Source organism: Protopterus annectens, chromosome 4.part0 (genome assembly GCF_019279795.1).
Source record: "Protopterus annectens isolate FY-2018-M chromosome 4.part0, PAN1.0, whole genome shotgun sequence".
NCBI classification, from domain to species: Eukaryota; Metazoa; Chordata; order Ceratodontiformes; family Protopteridae; genus Protopterus; species Protopterus annectens.
In genome coordinates, this window is record NC_056733.1 from 848,936,005 (window position 1) to 848,955,393 (window position 19,389).

The window sequence follows — 19,389 nt, forward strand, 5'->3', positions numbered from 1 at the left end:
TTCTATACACTAAATTTGTCTCAGTTTAGAAATGTCAGATGTACTAAATAAAATTTTCAACATTACATACTCATACTCAACTTTGTCCATGATTATGATACCAGCCCTTTTTTGTTCTGCTTTCATAATTCCAATATTCAACTCCTTTACCAATTCCCTTTGAACTATAATTGCTTCCTTAGTCATATTATAACATTTCTTAACTCTGGTAGTGTTTAATCATTTTCTAATGTTCTCTAATTTTGTATTTCGCAAAACGGTTGAAAAGCAGTCAGTGTATTACACAGTGGGAGACTATAAGTACTTTTCTCTTTTTACACCTCCTTAATCTATTTCTATGTTGATGCCATGTAAAACAATTTTTAAATTTAAATGCCTCAAAAATAATTTGAAATCTAATAATGTTCTAGCATGAACAAAAGAGAAACCATTGTCTGAAAGTTCATACACAGTATTTGAAAATGTCTTAATTAAGAAATGTAAAATGCCAGTTTTAATGGGCCTTCCTTCATTCTTAGTAGTAATAGTGCTGTCTGCCTCTTCCTTTCCAGCTTCTGAATCCTCAGCATGCTCTGCACAAGTTGTTGTAGTAAAAGAACATAATATGAAATAAACTTGAAAGATGCAGACTAATTTATGAAAATGGAACTGCTTATTATTAAAATGTTTATTTTAGTAACATGCATAATTCAACAAAAGTTTCTGTCTCCACCATTTCCTCTAATCGGCAAGCAGACAGTCCAATTTTTTTAGTAAATCAAATGGTGATGACATCACAACCCAGGAGATTGCCAAGATTGGCTGCTTTCACAATACAGAGTTTTCACATACGTCTGAAATTAGATTCCACCCATTTGGAAAAGACATTGGCAGCACAAATGAGTGAAACAGTACAATAGTCCTTTTAGCGTCTGTAGAATCAATTAATTTTATCTGAAAATTAAAACTGAAAGCCACACTGCTATGAAAACTTTGTTATCTATCTGTTTCATCACTGCTTTTTTTAATAAAGTGAAACATTGTTTTATCACAAGTCCAAACATTCCAGCAATGTCATAGTGCTGCATTCACATTTTCTTCAAAAATCATTTCTACTGCTGTTACCTTTTCCTGCGTTAATAATGTGCATAAACCATGAACCTGAAAAAGAAAATTAATTTCTTAAAATGCTGCATGTTAAATTCAGTCTTAAACTCTAAAAGAGATTATGATGACAGACTTGCATAGCTAGTTTATTTAAAATCTGTGTCACACAAGGCATCAGGTAACTTCATAGCATATGTAGTCCTATAAATAGACAGGTTTTCTACTATTCAAATTTACTACTCTGTTAAACATTTTAGCATCATTTTTAACATTTCTAATTATATCAGGTTTAACAGATATCTTGGGTATATAATCACTAATACCATTGTCACATTTGTATTTTGTTAGTCTTTACCACTGTCACATCTCAGCATTCCTGTTATTTGATCTGACAACCAATCAAGCCTCTGTTGTCTCTTTCCAGACTCCAGATGTAGAGAAATGGTTCTTTAGTCTAACCAATTTGATTTAATCAGTATACCCCCCACACACACATACACCATTCCTTTTTTTCAGAATTAAGCTACCTTTTTCTAAACACCTTTATTGAATTATCACTTGTGACATAGGCATTAACATTAACAAAAATTATACTTCACATATATTGCTATATGGCATATAACCACTTACGACATAAGCAATCATACATTTATATAAATGAAAACAAACCATACCAACACAACCCTAGTGGTATTTTGCAACACAGACCATGCTGACACTCCCAGTTCCAAACATTATATTACTTATAATCTACCCAGTCATTTTCAATCAAACATTACATAGCTCATTTAAGTCTGCCTTCTTTTAAACCTCCTTCCTCCCCTGTATGTATTGTTCCCACAATTCCCATTTTTCCTATGTAGTTTGCTCCTACCCGTTTTCTAAAGATCTCAATTCCAGTTGTTTTATCTCTGTTACTATATTCACTACTTCTAATATAGTTGGCTTAAATTTTGATTTCCATTTTCTGGTAATTGCTTTTTTGCCGGCCACCGTAATTAGACACAGCATGACCTTTCATTGTCTAGACAATTCTGATTCTGCATCATAGCTCAGAAAAATCATCTACCTCGTCACACCAATCCGAGCACTCAGCATCTCTGACAGTGCATCCTGTAGGGAATCCTTAAAGTCCGCCATCTCCCCAGAAAATGTGTTCCCAAGTACCTCTTTCTTCCCCATCACACCTCCAACATTTGCTGTCTACTTGAGAAAAAAATTCTCCGGAGTCTACTTGGGGTATAAAAATATCTATATAAACATTAGCAAAAATCCTACATCGTATTGTTGCTGATAATTCTACATAAGTTAACTACGGTGCTTTTCTATAAAGTGCTTTGTCAAATATACCATGCTTTTTAAGAGTCTATGTAACTTAGATTCATGTTAGTGAATTTTACATAGTGGGTGTTCACCTGTATACATGTACTACTCCATTGTTTTACTATTGTATTACTAATTTTTGTAAAAAAAATATTTTCACTGTTATATTTTGCATGTCTTGGAGCTTTTCTCCCCAGACCTCTGCTGAAAAGTGGCAAATGCAGCCAAGTTAGACTTTCCCATTAAAGAAGGCTGTAATTAAATAAATAAGTTAAAACAAATTTAACAACAGTGTCTCTATTGTTCCAAAGCGGCATTCCTCTGTATGTCTCTTAAAAGCAACATATGCTTTCATTTTACTATTCTGTTAACGATCTCTGATTACACTATCAAAACAGGAAGTGTCTTTGCATAGCAGATGAATTCTTATTCTGTTGCATGGTAACTGGAGTCACCTCTCCCACAGGATGTACCATTTCCTTAACATTGTGAAAAGTTTTACCCCCATGATAAATCTTTCTCACTGTCAATTCTCACGCCTTTCGCCGAAGGTAATAATGGTGACTTTTTCTGTTGCATTTCCAAATTACTCCCAAAAGGTTCAAACAAGCAAGTATTAATGTGTAGTCCATTACCCAATCTTAAAGACGTTTGATATGCCATAATTTAGGAACAGCTTGCCAAGTCCTGAGACAATCACCTTTAATGATGTTGAGCCGAGAAGGTTCTAGCATTCAAACCATTAAACCTTGAGTAGTCTTGAGTTAGAAACAACATATACTCTGTGCCATTAACTGTAAAAGTCCAAGGTGATATTTCATCAAGCTGTCTTCAGTGGCTTTTAAATTTGAACTGTGGCATTCACGTTTTGATACAATCTGATTTTCCATGACATACAACCAAGTAACATACTCTCTGTCATGGAAACATTTCCTAGGAATTGCATTTTTCCTTTCATTAATGCTTTGGTTTTCATAGCTTGACTCGTGAACCTTCTTCTTAAAGTCTTTGGGATGATTAATCTACTGTTATTCATATTAAATGCCATTAGTAATTTAATTTAATCGCTGCAATGTTCATGTTTATTTATGATTTGCAAATCTGTTTTATTCGTGTTGTTTTTATCTCAGTTATTTTATCTGAAGCTCTGCATCTAATCAAATGTAGAGTCCTTAGAAATATAATGGACAAAGCAGTTTCCCAAAAGTATTGTCTCTCAAGGAATGTTTGCTATGATGTGTGATTGTGGAAGTATGAGCCATGTTCCACCCTTAAAGAGTAGTTTCTCCTTTCTCTGCAGTTTGTGTAACTGTGGAATTAGTATCAATTGAGAGGGTGGGAGTGAAGAAAGACAGCCAGTGCACTATAATGCAAATGTTTGTAATTACTGATGCAATTTATTTGCATACCTACTATCTATGTATGTAACTACTCCCACAAGTTGCTTAGGTTCATAGGTGTATACTAGGCTAACAACCACCAAGGCCTTTGTAAGTCTAGCCAAGCATCGCATGTGTTTCTCACAAATTAATGTGCCTTAGAGGTTATTTAAAGGGGGTTATGTAAGCTACGGCAAGATTTACAGGCTTCCTCTGGCCTTTAGAGACACAGGTGCTAGGCCTGAGTTATATTTCCAATTTCCTGTCCATTGGTCCCGGTTTCTCTTCAATAGGGATAAGGAAGAGCTGTGCTTCACATGGAGAAGAGGAATTCTCTGAAATACATACCTGTCCTTTCAACATGTTGTAGTTATGTCAATAACAACATTTAAATCCCTAGATTGAGTAATTCTGATGCTATTCATTTTGCAGATATGCAAAAGGTCTGTCAGAGTGAGATCAAGGATGCCTTTAAGTCAGGCGTAGATAGCTTCTCAACAGTTTGTAGGAAAGAGAGTATAGAAATAGGACTTTAAGGTGATCTGCATAAGACATTTTGCACCCTGAATTCTTTTGTGAGGAGCCTCTACTGATCATTCTAGCTGTTTCATTTGCCTAGTCGGGTACATACTAAAGATGGCTTGTACTTAATGATGGGCCTGATGAGGGCCGAATACAGTGAAATGATGACTTCCTTGAACCTAGATGCTATGCCATTGCTTATAAGCAACAAATAATGATTTCCTTACTACTTTAGACACATGTTGATCAAAAGTCAGGTTACTATCTATATAAGTACACAAATCTCTGACTAGCGGTTCTACTTTTAGGAGTGTGCAATTGATGAGGCAATTTCCTAGGGCAGCTGACTTCCCAAAGAGGAATCTGAGGAGAAGTTGGAAGAATTCTTAGAGTACTTAGGTACAACTACTTATTTTTTGCAATTTGCAAGTTTGGTTACATTTAATAAAGTAGATTTTTTGGATGTGAGTATTATTAAAACCATTGGGGGTATTAAATCTAAAGTCTTCCGAAAAGGAGACCTTTTTCTAACTCATATCTACATTTTGAGAGTGCCCACCCGTATGTACAGAAGAGAAGTATTTTTAAGGGGCAACTGATTAGAGCAAGTAGACTCACTTCTCTAGATGAAGACTTTGAGGAATAATGTGTCTTTTAAAAAAAAAACTCTTCTTGGAGAGAGGATATCCGGCCAAGTTGCTGGAGGATACTACCATTTATGTTAAAAACCAGCGAAGGTCAAGATATATGCCTATTTTAGGTAAAGGTGATCAATATATATCCTCGAATGCAGAGAAAAATGATAGTGAATTTAGTAGGGTATTTACAATGGAATACAACAATGATTCAAAAGTGGCAGTGGAAGTAGCTAGGAAAGAATGGAATAGATTTACTTCTTTTACTGACCTTAGGGGCTTAGAAAATAAGCTTGTAAATATCATTTTTAAAAAATTTACAAATTTGAAGGAATTATTTGAAAAGGAATTGTTAAAGCTGGAATTAAGAGATTGGGCACTTGTAGGTGTGGGGCATGTTCCCAATGTGGTCATGTGGCCAACGTTGATCAGGTGTATGTCAAATCTAGAAATAGGACAATTAAAAGTATGCACTATAGTAATTGTAATACTAGTGGTTTAGTTTATTTAGTGATGTGCGAAGTTTGCAGCACATTTTATGTAGGGAAGACCGAAAGACGTCTGAAAAGACGTATTTATGAGCATTTTTACAATATTAGTAAAAATTATGAAAAGAATGCCCTATATAAGAATTTACAGAGCTATGCCCAAGCAAACTGTTTATATTTTGTGTTGGAAGTAGTTCATGTGGATGCCGGGGGGGTCTTGGGAAACCCGATTGTAATATCGGGAATTGTACTGGCAGGTCCTTTTGGATGCTGGGAGACACCCTGGCTTAAATGAGAGCATTTCCTTGGTTCCACTATTAAAACTTAAGGGCAACCAAACTTTGAAACATTTTGACCAGTAGAGGGTAGCATTGTATAGGGAATGTTTTAATGTATGAATTTTTATATAATTATTGATATATATATATATATATATATATATATATATATATATATATATTTTAGTAACATTTTAATATTATGCAATTTATGTGTTTTATTATATTGTATTGCTAGGTTCATAAGTTAGTACTAAGCTAACTGCCCTTGTGAGCCATTTTAAGCCTAGCCAATTATCCCCTGATAGACTCAACCCCTGCACCTTGTATTTATAAGGCAAATACCTTAACCATTAGGCCACCCTCCCAACCCTGTATTTTGTATGTTTGATTGTATTATACACCATAGCTCTCAACTTTCCATCTCCAAAATGAGGAACACTAGCCCTCATAATGTGGAACAAATGGGCAAAATGTAGAACACATACTAATGTCTTACTTACAACTTTAACTAGCAAGGCCATAGGATGGTTAAAATATGCTGGCTTTACTTATAAAGAAGATCTTTTAATGATTTAATATGATTCATTTCTATTTACCATGGGTTGCACTTAAAAAAATTCCTAACACTGAATGTGTGACAGAATCTTTCAATGTGGAACATTGAGGAAGTTTGAGAAACATTAACTTTTTAAGACCCCAAATGAGGTACATTCCTCGTAATGAGGTACAATTGAGAGGTACGTTATATACATTTACTGTAGTAACTATGGTTGAGGAACTGTTTGAATAAGGTGCTTTTATTTCTTTATTTCCTTCACATATGTTGATTGATTTAATGTCCTTATTGGTTGTTTTTACAAACTGTGGTGTATTTAATGAGCTTCTTTAAGTGTAAAATGTTATCTGATGAAGTCTTGGAGGATGAAAACTTATAAGGAATTGTCAGTGTTAATGTTTGTGTTTCCGTGGATTAAATATTATTTTTTACCGTGGTTCGTGCAGAGTGGTTCCAACAACATTCCTTTTGTGATTACATACCAGTCCTTCCAACATGTCCTACTTATGTCACAAACAAAATTTAAATCCCTAGACTTAGTAATTCTGATGCTATTCATTTTGCAGATATACAAAAGGTCTGTCAGAGTGGGATCCAAGGATGCCTTTATGTCAGGCATGGATAGCTTCTCAACAGTTTGTAGGAAAGAGAGTATATAACTAGGACTTTAAGGTGATCTGCATAAGACATTTTGCACCCTGTATTTTTTTTGTGAGGAGCCTCTACTGAACATTCTAGCTGTTTCATTTGCCTAGTCATGTACATACTAAAGATGGCTTGTACTTAATGATGGGCCTGATGAGGGCCGAATACAGTGAAATGATGACTTCCTTGAACCTAGATGCTATGCCATTGCTTATAAGCAACAAAGAATGATTTCCTTACTACTTTAGACACATGTTGATCAAAAGTCAGGTTACTATCTATATAAGTACACAAATCTCTGACTAGCGGTTCTACTTTTAGGAGTGTGCAATTGATGAGACAATTTCTTACGGCGGCTGTCTTCTCAAAGGGTATTATTATGCATTTCTTGGCATTGCATTTTAAGCCATTTTTCTGTGTTACTCCTCCTTTTAGGATGTTAGTATCTTAAGTGGATTCAATGACTGTTCATAGCTAGCAATCATCTGAAAACTTGTTCAGTCAGAGACCTTTGAAATCGACATTGACTTCCAAGACATGGATGCCAAAAAGGAGTGGACACAGCACAGAGCCCTGTGTGACTCTGATAGTGACCGGCCTCTGTGTGGAGGTGGTGTCTCCTATCCTAACTTCCCCAGTCCTATCTGAGAGCCAGCTGGCTATCCAGTGCTAAGCATAGGTGTTTATGCCATCATCTATGAGTTTGTTTACAATGCCCGAGTGGGGTATTGTATCAAATGCCTTAGAGAGGTCAAGGTAGATGGTATGCACCACTTTGTCCTTATCCACTGTCTTGGTTATCTTCTCAAACAACTTCAGCAGATTGAGTAATGATCTGCCCTTGAAAAAAAAACTGGATTGGATCTAGTGTTTGAGGGCTTTCTATGTCCTTATTGATCATTTCCATGATAATTCTTTCCATGGCTTTGCATATGAGATTAGTCAAACATATGGGTCTGCAGTTCCTGGTGTCCATCAATGGTCCACAGTTGTGCAGAGGGATGACCGTTACAGTTCCCTTTTGCATGGCACAAAACCTTTCTAGAGGCTATGATTAAACAATGACTCTTGCAGTCCTGATAGATCATGTTTCAGGCTTTTAGAAGCCATCCTGGGAAACTGTAACGGACCACTGATGCAATGTTTATGGACTTACAGGGCACATATAGGATCTGCTTCCTAGTGATAGTTGGGGTGATATTGTTTGATAGTATTTCCTGGGAGTTAGCTGGGGGGAGAGAGGTAAATTAAACTTGAGCTGAATTTTTGGGACAAGAGATTCTCTATATCTTCCATCTCCGTGTAGGTAACTCCATTTATAATCAGTTCTGCACACTACTGTGTGCTGCTTTTAAGGTTTTGGATGTAGGTAGAAAAAAGCTTTGCAGTTGTCCTTTGCCTTGGAAGCTATCTTTGCCTCAAATTTTGCTTTAGCAGACTTGATTTTCTTTTTTAGGTTTTTGCTTAGATTGATGAGAGTGTTTTATCATGCTGGGCTTAGCACTTCCTAATCTTGGACTTTTTTACTTTTGTTGTACACACTGTTTATGTTTGAATTCCACCAGGGAGGTTTGTTTTTTGAGTTAGTTCTGGGATTATTTCTAGTAGGCACAGCTGTCTCTCTGCATTTATTAACATGATTGTACAAGATTTCTGTGAACAATTTCACATATGCAGTTGTCTTCTCAGGGTTTGGGGGACTTGAAATTTTAAATGGACTATTCTAAGTGCTCAACCAGAGCTGGTAGACATAGTGGGCAATGCCCCATCTTTTTATTATAAAAGAAGAAGTAATCTTAAACAACAGTTATGTTTTAAAGAGCTAAAGAATATCAATATAGTTATAAATAATCATAAAACTGGTACTGTTCCATGTTTAAATTGTACAAACTGCAAGTTTATCTTAAAAGAATAGCTTTTTATACATCCTGTAACTCAGGTGAAGTTTGAAATTAAATGTTTTGCAACATGTAGTACTGAAAGTGTAGTTTATTTGGCCACTTGTCTGGCCTGTTCTGCATTCTGTATAGGAAAGTGTAGTACGAGATTAAAAGAAAGAAAGAATAACAAAACATGTTTCTGATATAAAAAGGAAGATTACGTCCAATGCCCTGGCAAGCACTGCTTAGAGAAAGGCTTAGACCATATTTTTGGATGTAGGGTTGTTCAAGTAGTGTATCCGAATGATAGGGGTGGTGATTTTAAAAATAGGTTAGAAGTTGCAGAATACAGATGGACCTTGAAGCTTAATGTAGATAAGGATCCAGGGCTTAATGCGGCAGTTTGTATTAAACCTGTTTTAAAGGAAAAGCAGATGAGAATATACAGTAATATGTGCTACCATTTTAAATAAGTGGTCTAGTGGTAGAGCTTTTACCTGCCACATAGGAGATTTGTGTTTGATCCCCAGTCAATGCTTGTAAAAAGATGTTTTTTTACATTTTTCTTCTCATTACTTATTTAATTCAATTAATGTCTTAATTAATGTTTTATTTTGATAGGATGGCTGTGTCATGGTTTTTGTATATAATAGCTGAGTGTTTAATTGTTTTTATTCATTGCACTGAAGAAGAGTTTTTCTAACCTGAAAGCTTTGCGTGCTTTTATCTTTGTGATTTTGTTGGATATTAATTTGATTCCTGACTTCACTGGTTTGGCTTTTTTTTCCTTTTGGACTTGAAATTTTGACAGCTTCTCATTTAGTAGTAGAAAGCTTGCATTAGAATAGTTCCTAAATGTTATGGGGTTAGCCAGAGTCACAGAACTGATCTTTATTATGAGGGAGACGGCTTTGTGGTCTGTCCATACCAGACAGGGCACTACACTGGGGAGGGGTTACAGTGTTCTCTCATGTTTGTGAGTACCAGATCAATTGTGCTTTCACTCCGAGTGAGTGTGTGGGCTATCTGGTCCAAGGCTTTGTGTTTATAAAGTCTAGAAATCTCCGGGCCTGTAAGATCGGAGTCATGTAAGTATTCCAGGTTATAGTGGGGTAGTCGAAGTCACCCATGAATATGGTATTCCGTTGAATGTTGAGAGCCTCCAGTAAGTCCAAGTATGAGTTAGGGGTTTATTGGTTCATAGAGGGTAACATACAGCTTGCAAGGATATCATATGGGATTTTGCCCATGGAAATCTGGACATGGAGAAGCCTAAGTGCATCATCCTGTTTGATTAGTGTTGAGGTGAGTTTGTTGCTGATATAGATTGTGATGACTCCACCTTTGGCCCTTTATAATCACAAGACTTGTTAATATAAATCCTGGAGTGGCAAGACTGACTCAAGTGAAAATGCAGACTTATGTATTCTAAGTCCAAGATCACTGTGTCTTGGACTATTCCAGTTTCCCTGAGATATGGCAGTCTCAGAATAATTATTATACATAAATAGCAGGAGTTTGTGTTGCGGCCTCCTACATCTGGGTTACAGAGTGACTTGCCCTTCTGAAAAAAACAAATTTTAAGAGAGAATAGCAATTTTCAACATTCACTGTTTTACTGAATTTGTATATATTTTGTATTATTATTATTATTATTATTATTATTATTATTATTATTATTATGCAACTCACATTTCTGAGTTGGGAATTTCATTAGAAAGCTAGCTCACCTTCTTTCTCAGAATAACTGAGCGCTACTCTTTTTGTTGCTTTCTGTTCCTTATGTTGCTTTTCATTTGCAAAGGACATACCTTCATTTTTACTTTTTCTTACTTACAGTTACTGGCTGTCTAGAGTATTCCTTTATTTTGATATTTCTGTCTTACACTGACAGATTTGGATTTAGAACTCTAAACAAGTACTGTTTCTGTCATTTTCAATTTCTCAGTTGCTATCATTCTGTCATTATTTCTTATGTTGATTCTCTAGATATAAATTAACCATTAACTAATTACAGCTTAAATTGCATAACTGTGACCTTCCCGTTTTGTTATTAAAAGCTGTCCAGCTATGAGACATTTAAGCTTGTGTCTCTGAGGTTACACCAGCTGTGGCACGTAAGGTGTATTTCACTATATCATATTCCATGCCATCACTCTCCTTCATGTCAAGGAAGACTGACAGTAGTTCTCTGGCTAACTGGGCTGATAAAATCCTGGCCCAGTCATCTCAATCCCATATTGCTTGATGGACATTTCACTTAAAGGTCACAAGATATCCTTTAAGGTCCTCTTCCTGGATCAGCTGTTTTAATAGTGACACTTTCCCTGGCACAGCAATTGACTTCGCTATGGCAATCATCCCTTTGCCTGCAACCATTATGGCCTGTAGTAACTGCTCCTTTTTGGTTATCAGGATAATTAGGGCATACAGATCCAGACACAAATGTACAAAAACTTTTGTGAGCATAGCACAACACTGTCTCTCTTTTTAGGAAAATTACAATTTCAAAAACTGTGATAGATCTCAGATCCTTGGCAATAATAACTGGTGTCAAAATGCCCACCACAATCCACCAGTGTGAAAAATGAATGCAACTGAGACTACCAGCCTTTATGAAATATTGCATTATAATATATACAAGTGCATATGTGTGAGATCCTTCCAAACAAAAAGTCTTATGGTTTTAATTAAAATACAGACCCAGTGCCTTCAGTCTCAGATTACTATAAAACAGTCTGTGATAGTATCATTCTCTGGATTCCTTCTGGCAGGAATATTTTTGAGCTTCTTCTCCAAGGTTGTTTATTACTTCAGTTTCCTATTTCCACTGTTCTGGGCATTAAGCTCCCCTTTACCAAGGCAATGCACTCTCTGTCTGGGCTTGTTTCAGTACACTTTATATGCTCCCTCCAAATGCCCAGTCAATAAACCTGTTCTTATTAATACAGGTAGATTTTTCATTACTTTTAAAGTAATATATAAACTGAATGAAACACTATCTACTTTTACTATACTACTGTGTATGCTATTTCCACATTTTGGGTCACTCTGTACTCTTTTTTTGTGAAAACTACCACACTTCTCTGTAGTAGATAGTAGAACAAATGATATTGTTGTGATGTAGACAAATAAAAGAGGGATATGCTGCGTGAAAAATATATGCATGGTGAGCATAATAAAACATGTGTAAGACAAATGAATCTTTAATTAAGGGAAATGTATTTATTTATTTGTCTTTGTTTACCGAGATAGTCCAACTGGGTAATATCCATTTTCAGTAGAGGCCCAGGGACAAAAGTTCCATTTGCTTGCATTGCATTATACTAAGTTCCAATGAAACACAGAGTAGTTACATTTCTATTTACATTTATACACAAACAGTATTTACATTTATACATTCTAAGATTTTACAGAGGTGGAAGTTACCAAAGAGAAAGCCCACATACAACTTAGTGGATTGTACAGGCACCAGTTATGTATAAAAAGTGTTTTGTCATTTCAGTGAGAGGTTGAGGGTATTCTGTTTAAGGAGAGTATTTGGATAGTAAATGAAGAAATTGTATTAATCCAACAAGTCTAATAACCTTGTGAAGTGGATTATGAAATAGTTTTGAGTTACTTAAGTTAAAAGATAAAGTAATGGTTTGTAGCTGAAATGAGGTTTGATATCTTATTTAGAATCATGCCACAGCTACGACTTGATAATGCTGTTTGACAGTATTAAGCATCACTGATTATAAGATAGACATTGTTATGGTGTAAACTTTTTGAATGGAAAGGAAATTAGAAGAGATGAAAAATAGTTGTTTAAGTGTTAATATGTTCTTCAGTGAATGATAACAGCAAACAAGACTGCCTGTTAGTAAAAATACTGCAAATTACCCCTGAAAATGGACAAGTGTGTTCACAGAATCTAGTAACAATATAATAAAAGTATGAATAAAACAAATGCATTTTCCTAGACTTTTATCATCATAAAGCATAATAAGCATAATTTTATTTTAATAGTTGTTTCAAGCATGTTACCATAAAATGTACATTTTTATCTGTGTGCTGACAAACACTGAACTAGATACAGTTTATTTGAATATATGTTCCACAGAGAATGGGAAAAGAACCATTAAAAAAATAACACTTCAGTATCACTGCATAAAATGCTGCTTGCTTACAGGGCACAAACAAGCATGTATGTATACAGTAATCTTACTCCTGGATGGTTCTAGACAAAACTGTTTTACATAGCTGAACTGAGGTGGGCTACCAGCCACAACTCTGAGATGAGATACCAGATGACTAGAGGCTTCTGAGCTTCCCAAAAAACATAAGTTGACTTTTTTTGCTTAATTATACTGTTTACTGCACTTTTTATTGTCTGCTACCTACTTTAATGCTGTATTTAAATACTGTGTACTAAACGTCACTGTTTAAGTTGTATTTAAATACTGTGTACTAAACGTCACTGTTTAAGCTGTATTTAAATACTGTGTACTAAACTGCACTGTTTAATGCTGTATTTAAATACTGTGTACTAAACATCACTGTTTAATGCTTTATTTAAATAATGTGTACTAAACGTCACTGTTTAATGCTGTATTTAAATACTGTGTACTAAACGTCACTGTTTAATGCTGTATTTAAATACTGTGTACTAAACGTCACTGTTTAATGCTGTATTTAAATACTGTGTACTAAACTGCACTGTTTAATGCTGTATTTAAATACGGTGTACTAAACTGCACTGTTTAATGCTGTATTTAAATACGGTGTACTAAACGTCACTGTTTAATGCTGTATTTAAATACTGTGTACTAAACGCCACTGTTTAATGCTGTATTTAAATACTGTGTACTAAACGTCACTGTTTAATGCTGTATTTAAATACTGTGTATTAAACGTCACTGTTTAATGCTGTATTTAAATAATGTGTACTAAACGTCACTGTTTAATGCTATATTTAAATACTGTGTACTAAACGTCACTGTTTAATGCTGTATTTAAATACTGTGTACTAAACGTCACTGTTTAATGCTGTATTTAAATACTGTGTACTAAACGTCACTGTTTAATGCTGTATTTAAATACTGTGTACTAAACGTCACTGTTTAATGCTGTATTTAAATACTGTGTACTAAATGTCACTGTTTAATGCTGTATTTAAATACTGTGTACTAAACGTCACTGTTTAATGCTGTATTTAAATACTGTGTACTAAACGTCACTGTTTAATGCTGTATTTAAATACTGTGTACTAAACGTCACTGTTTAATGCTGTATTTAAATACTGTGTACTAAACGTCACTGTTTAATGCTGTATTTAAATACTGTGTACTAAACGCCACTGTTTAATGCTGTATTTAAATACTGTGTACTAAACGTCACTGTTTAATGCTGTATTTAAATACTGTGTACTAAACGTCACTGTTTAATGTTGTATTTAAATACTGTGTACTAAACGTCACTGTTTAATGCTGTATTTAAATACTGTGTACTAAACGTCACTGTTTAATGCTGTATTTAAATACTGTGTACTAAACGTCACTTTTGTACTCCAATTGTCTGCATTACTGTGCCTGTTAAATCATATTTTATCACTATTTTCACTGTTTGCAAAGCTCTTTTTACTATTTTCAAGCAATCTTTTCTATGTTTTCTGGTTTTCATGCCAAGCAGTGTTAAAATAACTGATTTGTTTTCTGTTTAAAACATTCTTTGGAGTCTCCTTGTTGTTTTTCTGCTGTTTAAAACTTTTTTTAGTGTCTCACTTCTATTATTCTGCTGTGCTAAACATTCTGCAGTGTTTCCTGATAAAATTAGAGTGGCTAGTAGCTGTAGCATAGTCCAGATACAGTTTTGCTGCATCTGGGTATGTTTGTAGTGGCTGTTTGTTCTGAGCACATTTCCAGTCTTTCATTGGAAAGGGCCCTTCTGCACTCTAATGAGAGGAGTGTGCTGATTGGAATCTGTCTGGTGAAGACTGGTTGGTCTAGGGCTTGGAGTAAGCATCCTTATTGGTCCTTTTGAACATTTTTAAAGTTTATTTTTCAAGTTTTTAACTTCTGGTATTTAAGCCCTTTTTTTGAGCAGGTTTCTGCTTGTTTGTGTGCCACAGCCAGACAGATAAATTTGACAGTTTTTCTCTTAGATACAGCTGTAGCACATTAGTGTAGTCCTCATCCTTAATACTTTTCCAATCAAGGAAATACTATTAGTGACCTATTAAACCGCCAGCAAAAAATAAAAATAAAAACGGCAGAAATATCCATCCACTGAGAACCTCATTGATCGGTCCTGAAAAGCTCCCGTTTGTGATAACAGTTCTACCTAGCATTATGGACAGTTGTTTTTCCTGCCAACCTTGTTAACTTGGATCTCCTGAGGCAGTGTAGCCATTGCCTCATGTACACTGACAACCCTCTACTAATAACTCACTGTAGTACAGAGTGCAAGAGTTTACACCAAGAATCTTGATTCCCTGCTGTCTCGCACTCAAAACAGTAACACTGACGAGATTGCCAACCCACCCATCACTACTCATGCATGCACATATTACCACTACTCATACATATAGTATGCATCAAACACAAAAACCAACGGGTTCCTATTAAATGATCGAAGATGCATTCCTTCAAATGTGTCTTGATTGAACTTGAAAGCACAAAAAGACAAAATAGCGAAATGGCTTATAAGCGAATTCTTTCCCTGGGAAAGAAATCGCTTGGCCGCTTCCGTTACTTTGCCATTTTCAAGATTGTAGTGCGATCTCTGAGTTGGTATATTTAAGTAGGGGGGTGGGGGGTGAAGCCCCCCACTTTATGTAATGTTTTAAATTTTTTTTTTTTTTTTTTTTTTTTGTGGAACAGTGATTTTTTTCACTTGGAAAAATTGCTGTTCTAAGCATTCAAGATCGTACACTTTCGCTTACTTGGGTTCGATAAATCATCGTTCGCTTTTTTAAGCTTTCGATGATTTAACATATCATAACAAGTCAACATATGTGGAGGTTCTCTAAAAAAACTTACTGAAACACCAGAGACCTGCAAAACACAAGACTGCTACAACTAACACAGTTCCCACAGCTCCCATGACACATAGTAACACCAGTGTATCAGCTACCAAGCTTGTAAGTCATAACACTCAAAAATTAAATTTTCTTGTTATTGGAGACTCCATCATGAGACACACAGATGTCCCACTCACCAGATTAGACAAGGAGAAAGTCACAGTCAGGTGCTTGTCCAGTGCCAGGATTCATCAGATCATGCATGTACTTAGGTCTGTCAGCAACAAGTACCATTATGACTCTGTCATAGTTCATGTTGGAGTGAACAACCTAAGATGTACCTCACTGGACTATATGAAGAGAGACATGACTGAGCTCTCTGAGTATATATCCCAGGGGAGTATGTCCCTAGCCTTGAGCAGCATACTACCCTCACCTAGAATGATGCCACAGTATAAAGAAAAATGATTGATTTCAGTAATTGGCTCAGTTTTTGGTGTCATTCAAAGAGGATCCAGTTTCTGTCAGCCTGGAAAGTTATGGTCAAAAAACCTCACTGATTTGCCACAGACAGTTACACCTGGCACCACTAGGCTTTCAGCTGCTGGCAAAGGCTCTTGTCTCCCCGTAGTGCCTTTTTCAGGAAAGGTCTCAAAAACAAACTTACTGACATGAAACTTGGCTATCATGATAAAGTAAGGGTCATGCTGCTAAACGCTAAGAGCTTAAATCAGAAACTGCACACCCTAGAAGCACTTCTATCACTGGAAGATGTAGATGTCTGTACCATCACAAAAACCTGGTCCAAAGCCTCAAAGGGTACCCCAGCCTTGCAAGGCTATAGTGCCTTCCACACCTTCAGACCACAAAACGACCATGTGAGAACCAAAGAAGGCAGTGTTTCTATCTATATTAGACATAAATTCACCTCCCATCTAGTTACACTGGACAACTCCATGGAGTTACTCCAAGTTCATGTTACTTTGGATAAAACTCCCATTTAAGTCATAGCCAGTTATAGATCCCACTCATGGGTCATGACGCACACAAAGCCTATTTGACCAAGCTGGAGTCAATCCAAATATTCCCAAACATTCTGGTTATGGGAGATTTCAATTATCCCACTATCAAGTGGGAAACCTACTAGCGCAAAAGTTCTTTGACTTTGTTAACTCAAATGACCTGGGGCAAATTGGACATACACCAATAAGAGGAATAAATATAATAGATCTGGTCCTCACTAACATGACAAACAGATGCACTGCCACAACTGTCAGACCCTTATTAGTTAAATCTGACCTCAAATCAGTCACCTTCAAACTGGCACTAACACTAGAACTCACAAAGGGTGAAGTCAGACTAAAAAACTTCACTAAGGCAAACTATATCCTCCTAGGTGAAGACATAAATGCTTTCCAAGCCATACCCCCAGCTGGAAGTGGTAACTAAACCAAAGCTTACACTAAAGCTCTGTACAATAGCTGTACCAGAAATTATCAAAGCCAAAGCCCCATGTAAAAACAAGCCACCATGGTGGGCATCCAGCATCAACAAACTTTACAATAAATGCAATGTTTCTGTCCAAGAAAACAAAGGCAAGGCCCCAACAATGGAAAAGCACCCTTCTCAGCCACAATAGGCAAATGAGGCAACTTGTCAAATCCTTTAATGGCCTCTTTGAGGAAAACTTAGCAAGCACAGCCAAGGATAACCATAAGGCCTTTTACAGCTACGTATATAGCCTAAAAGGTCGGACCCAAGCATGTGCAGAACTAGTGACCAATGGCATCACACACACTAACCCCACAGAGGTAGCAAACCTACTAGCAGATAGGTTTGGTGAAAATTTCACTTCCTTACCCCCTCCAAACTTATCACAAACCTTGCCCCAAACTATTCCCCACCCTACATATCTGAAGAATACGTCATTAAAGCCTTGTCCAAGACAAAAAAAAAAAATCACAGCCTCTATGGAACCAGGTGGCATCCCAGGCTGTCTTCTAAACAGGCTAAAACTTGAATTAGCATCACCAGTAAGTACCCTTTTCAACCATAGTCTAACCACAGGATTTGTTCATGCGGAATGGAGAACAGCAAGAGTTATTCCCCTCAACAAAGGTAGTCTAGCAGCAGATCCAGGGAATTACAGACCCAGAAGCCTGACCAGTCTCATCTGTAAGGCCATGGAACCTATCATTGTGGACCTCGTAAATAAAGACATAGTCGACCTTCAAACCCTGGATACAACCCATTTGACTTTAAGGGCAGATCCTGCATGTTAAATCTGGTGGATTTCTTTGAAAATGTGACCAGAGCCATTGACGATGGGCAAATCTCTGCACACAGCATATCTTGACTTGGCAAAGGCTTTTAACACAATCCTACACTCAGGCATTACTGATAAACTGAATGTAAACCCCTTTGTTGTAAGATGGGTTGCTAACTGGCTCACAAACAGGACAGGGCTAAACTGCCTCAGGAGATCCAAACAGGACACACAATATCAAAGTGGGTGACTCCACATCAACCAGTAGACCGGTCACCAGTGGGGTGCCATAAGGGTCAGTGCCGGGGCCCCTAATGTTTGGTAGCTATTTCTCAGATGTTCAGGCCAAAACTAAGGGCTTTGGCTGACCAAGTTTGTGGATGACTGCAAACTTGGTGCAATTACTGAATCCCCAAATTATGTCAGTATACTCCATGAGGGTCTTACTCTAACCAACGACTGGTGTCTTACTCGCAGTCTCAAACTGAATGCAAAGAAATGCATTATCATTCCCTTCAGCAAAAATGATGTCCCTTCACACTATCAAATCAACAACAGTACCTAAGTACCTACAAAGTGGTAAGGGATCTGGAATCATATGTTGACTGCAACCTTAACTTTGACCACCATGTATCTACTGTAGTAAGGAAGGCTTTCTACGCAGCGCACTTGATTAGTAAAGGCATTGCCTCAAGAGCAAAAGAGGTTATAACCCCCTCTATAATTGGCACTAATCAGGCCCATAATTGAGTATAATGCCCCATTCTGCATATACCGTACAAAGCACCTACAGCAATGAAGAGATCTTAGAGATTTCTGACAAAGAAGATCAAGGGACTCCAGCAAGTGCCTTACAGATACCAACAAAAGTCCCTGTCATTGTACTCTGTATCATGTAGACTTATTAGGGGAGACTTATGCCTGGCTTACAGACCAATCTCAGACCCAAACCTAACAAATTTGCTGCATCTATCAAACTGGGCTAGAGCTACCCCCAGGAATCTTAATATGGCCTGCAACTTAAATAGGATATGCTGGAGACACAGATTTGTCTCCCAGCAACTGCTGCATCTTTGAAACAGGCTACCAATTCATGTGAAACAGAGCACCTCTGTGACACTGTTCTAGAGGAACCTGAATGAGTGCATGGGGCATCATAAATTCTTACCTGGGATAATGCCCACAACCTTCCTGGACATAGGCAGTCATTACTAAATGCAATCCTGGGTATTGGCTAGCATATCTATGGTATCATATTGACATAAAATGTCCGGGCTTGAAATGATCTCTGGGTCAATAGCCTAGTAAACTCTTATGATCCTATG

General features: G+C 36.6%; 1 protein-coding gene across 7 annotated transcripts in view; it reads left to right on the plus strand.

Moving 5' to 3' along the window:
* The window catches only part of ARHGAP44 (Rho GTPase activating protein 44), a 1,795,121-nt gene that overhangs the window by 949,629 nt on the left and 826,103 nt on the right, over positions 1–19,389 (plus strand). The gene's annotated exons all lie outside the window — the stretch shown is intronic.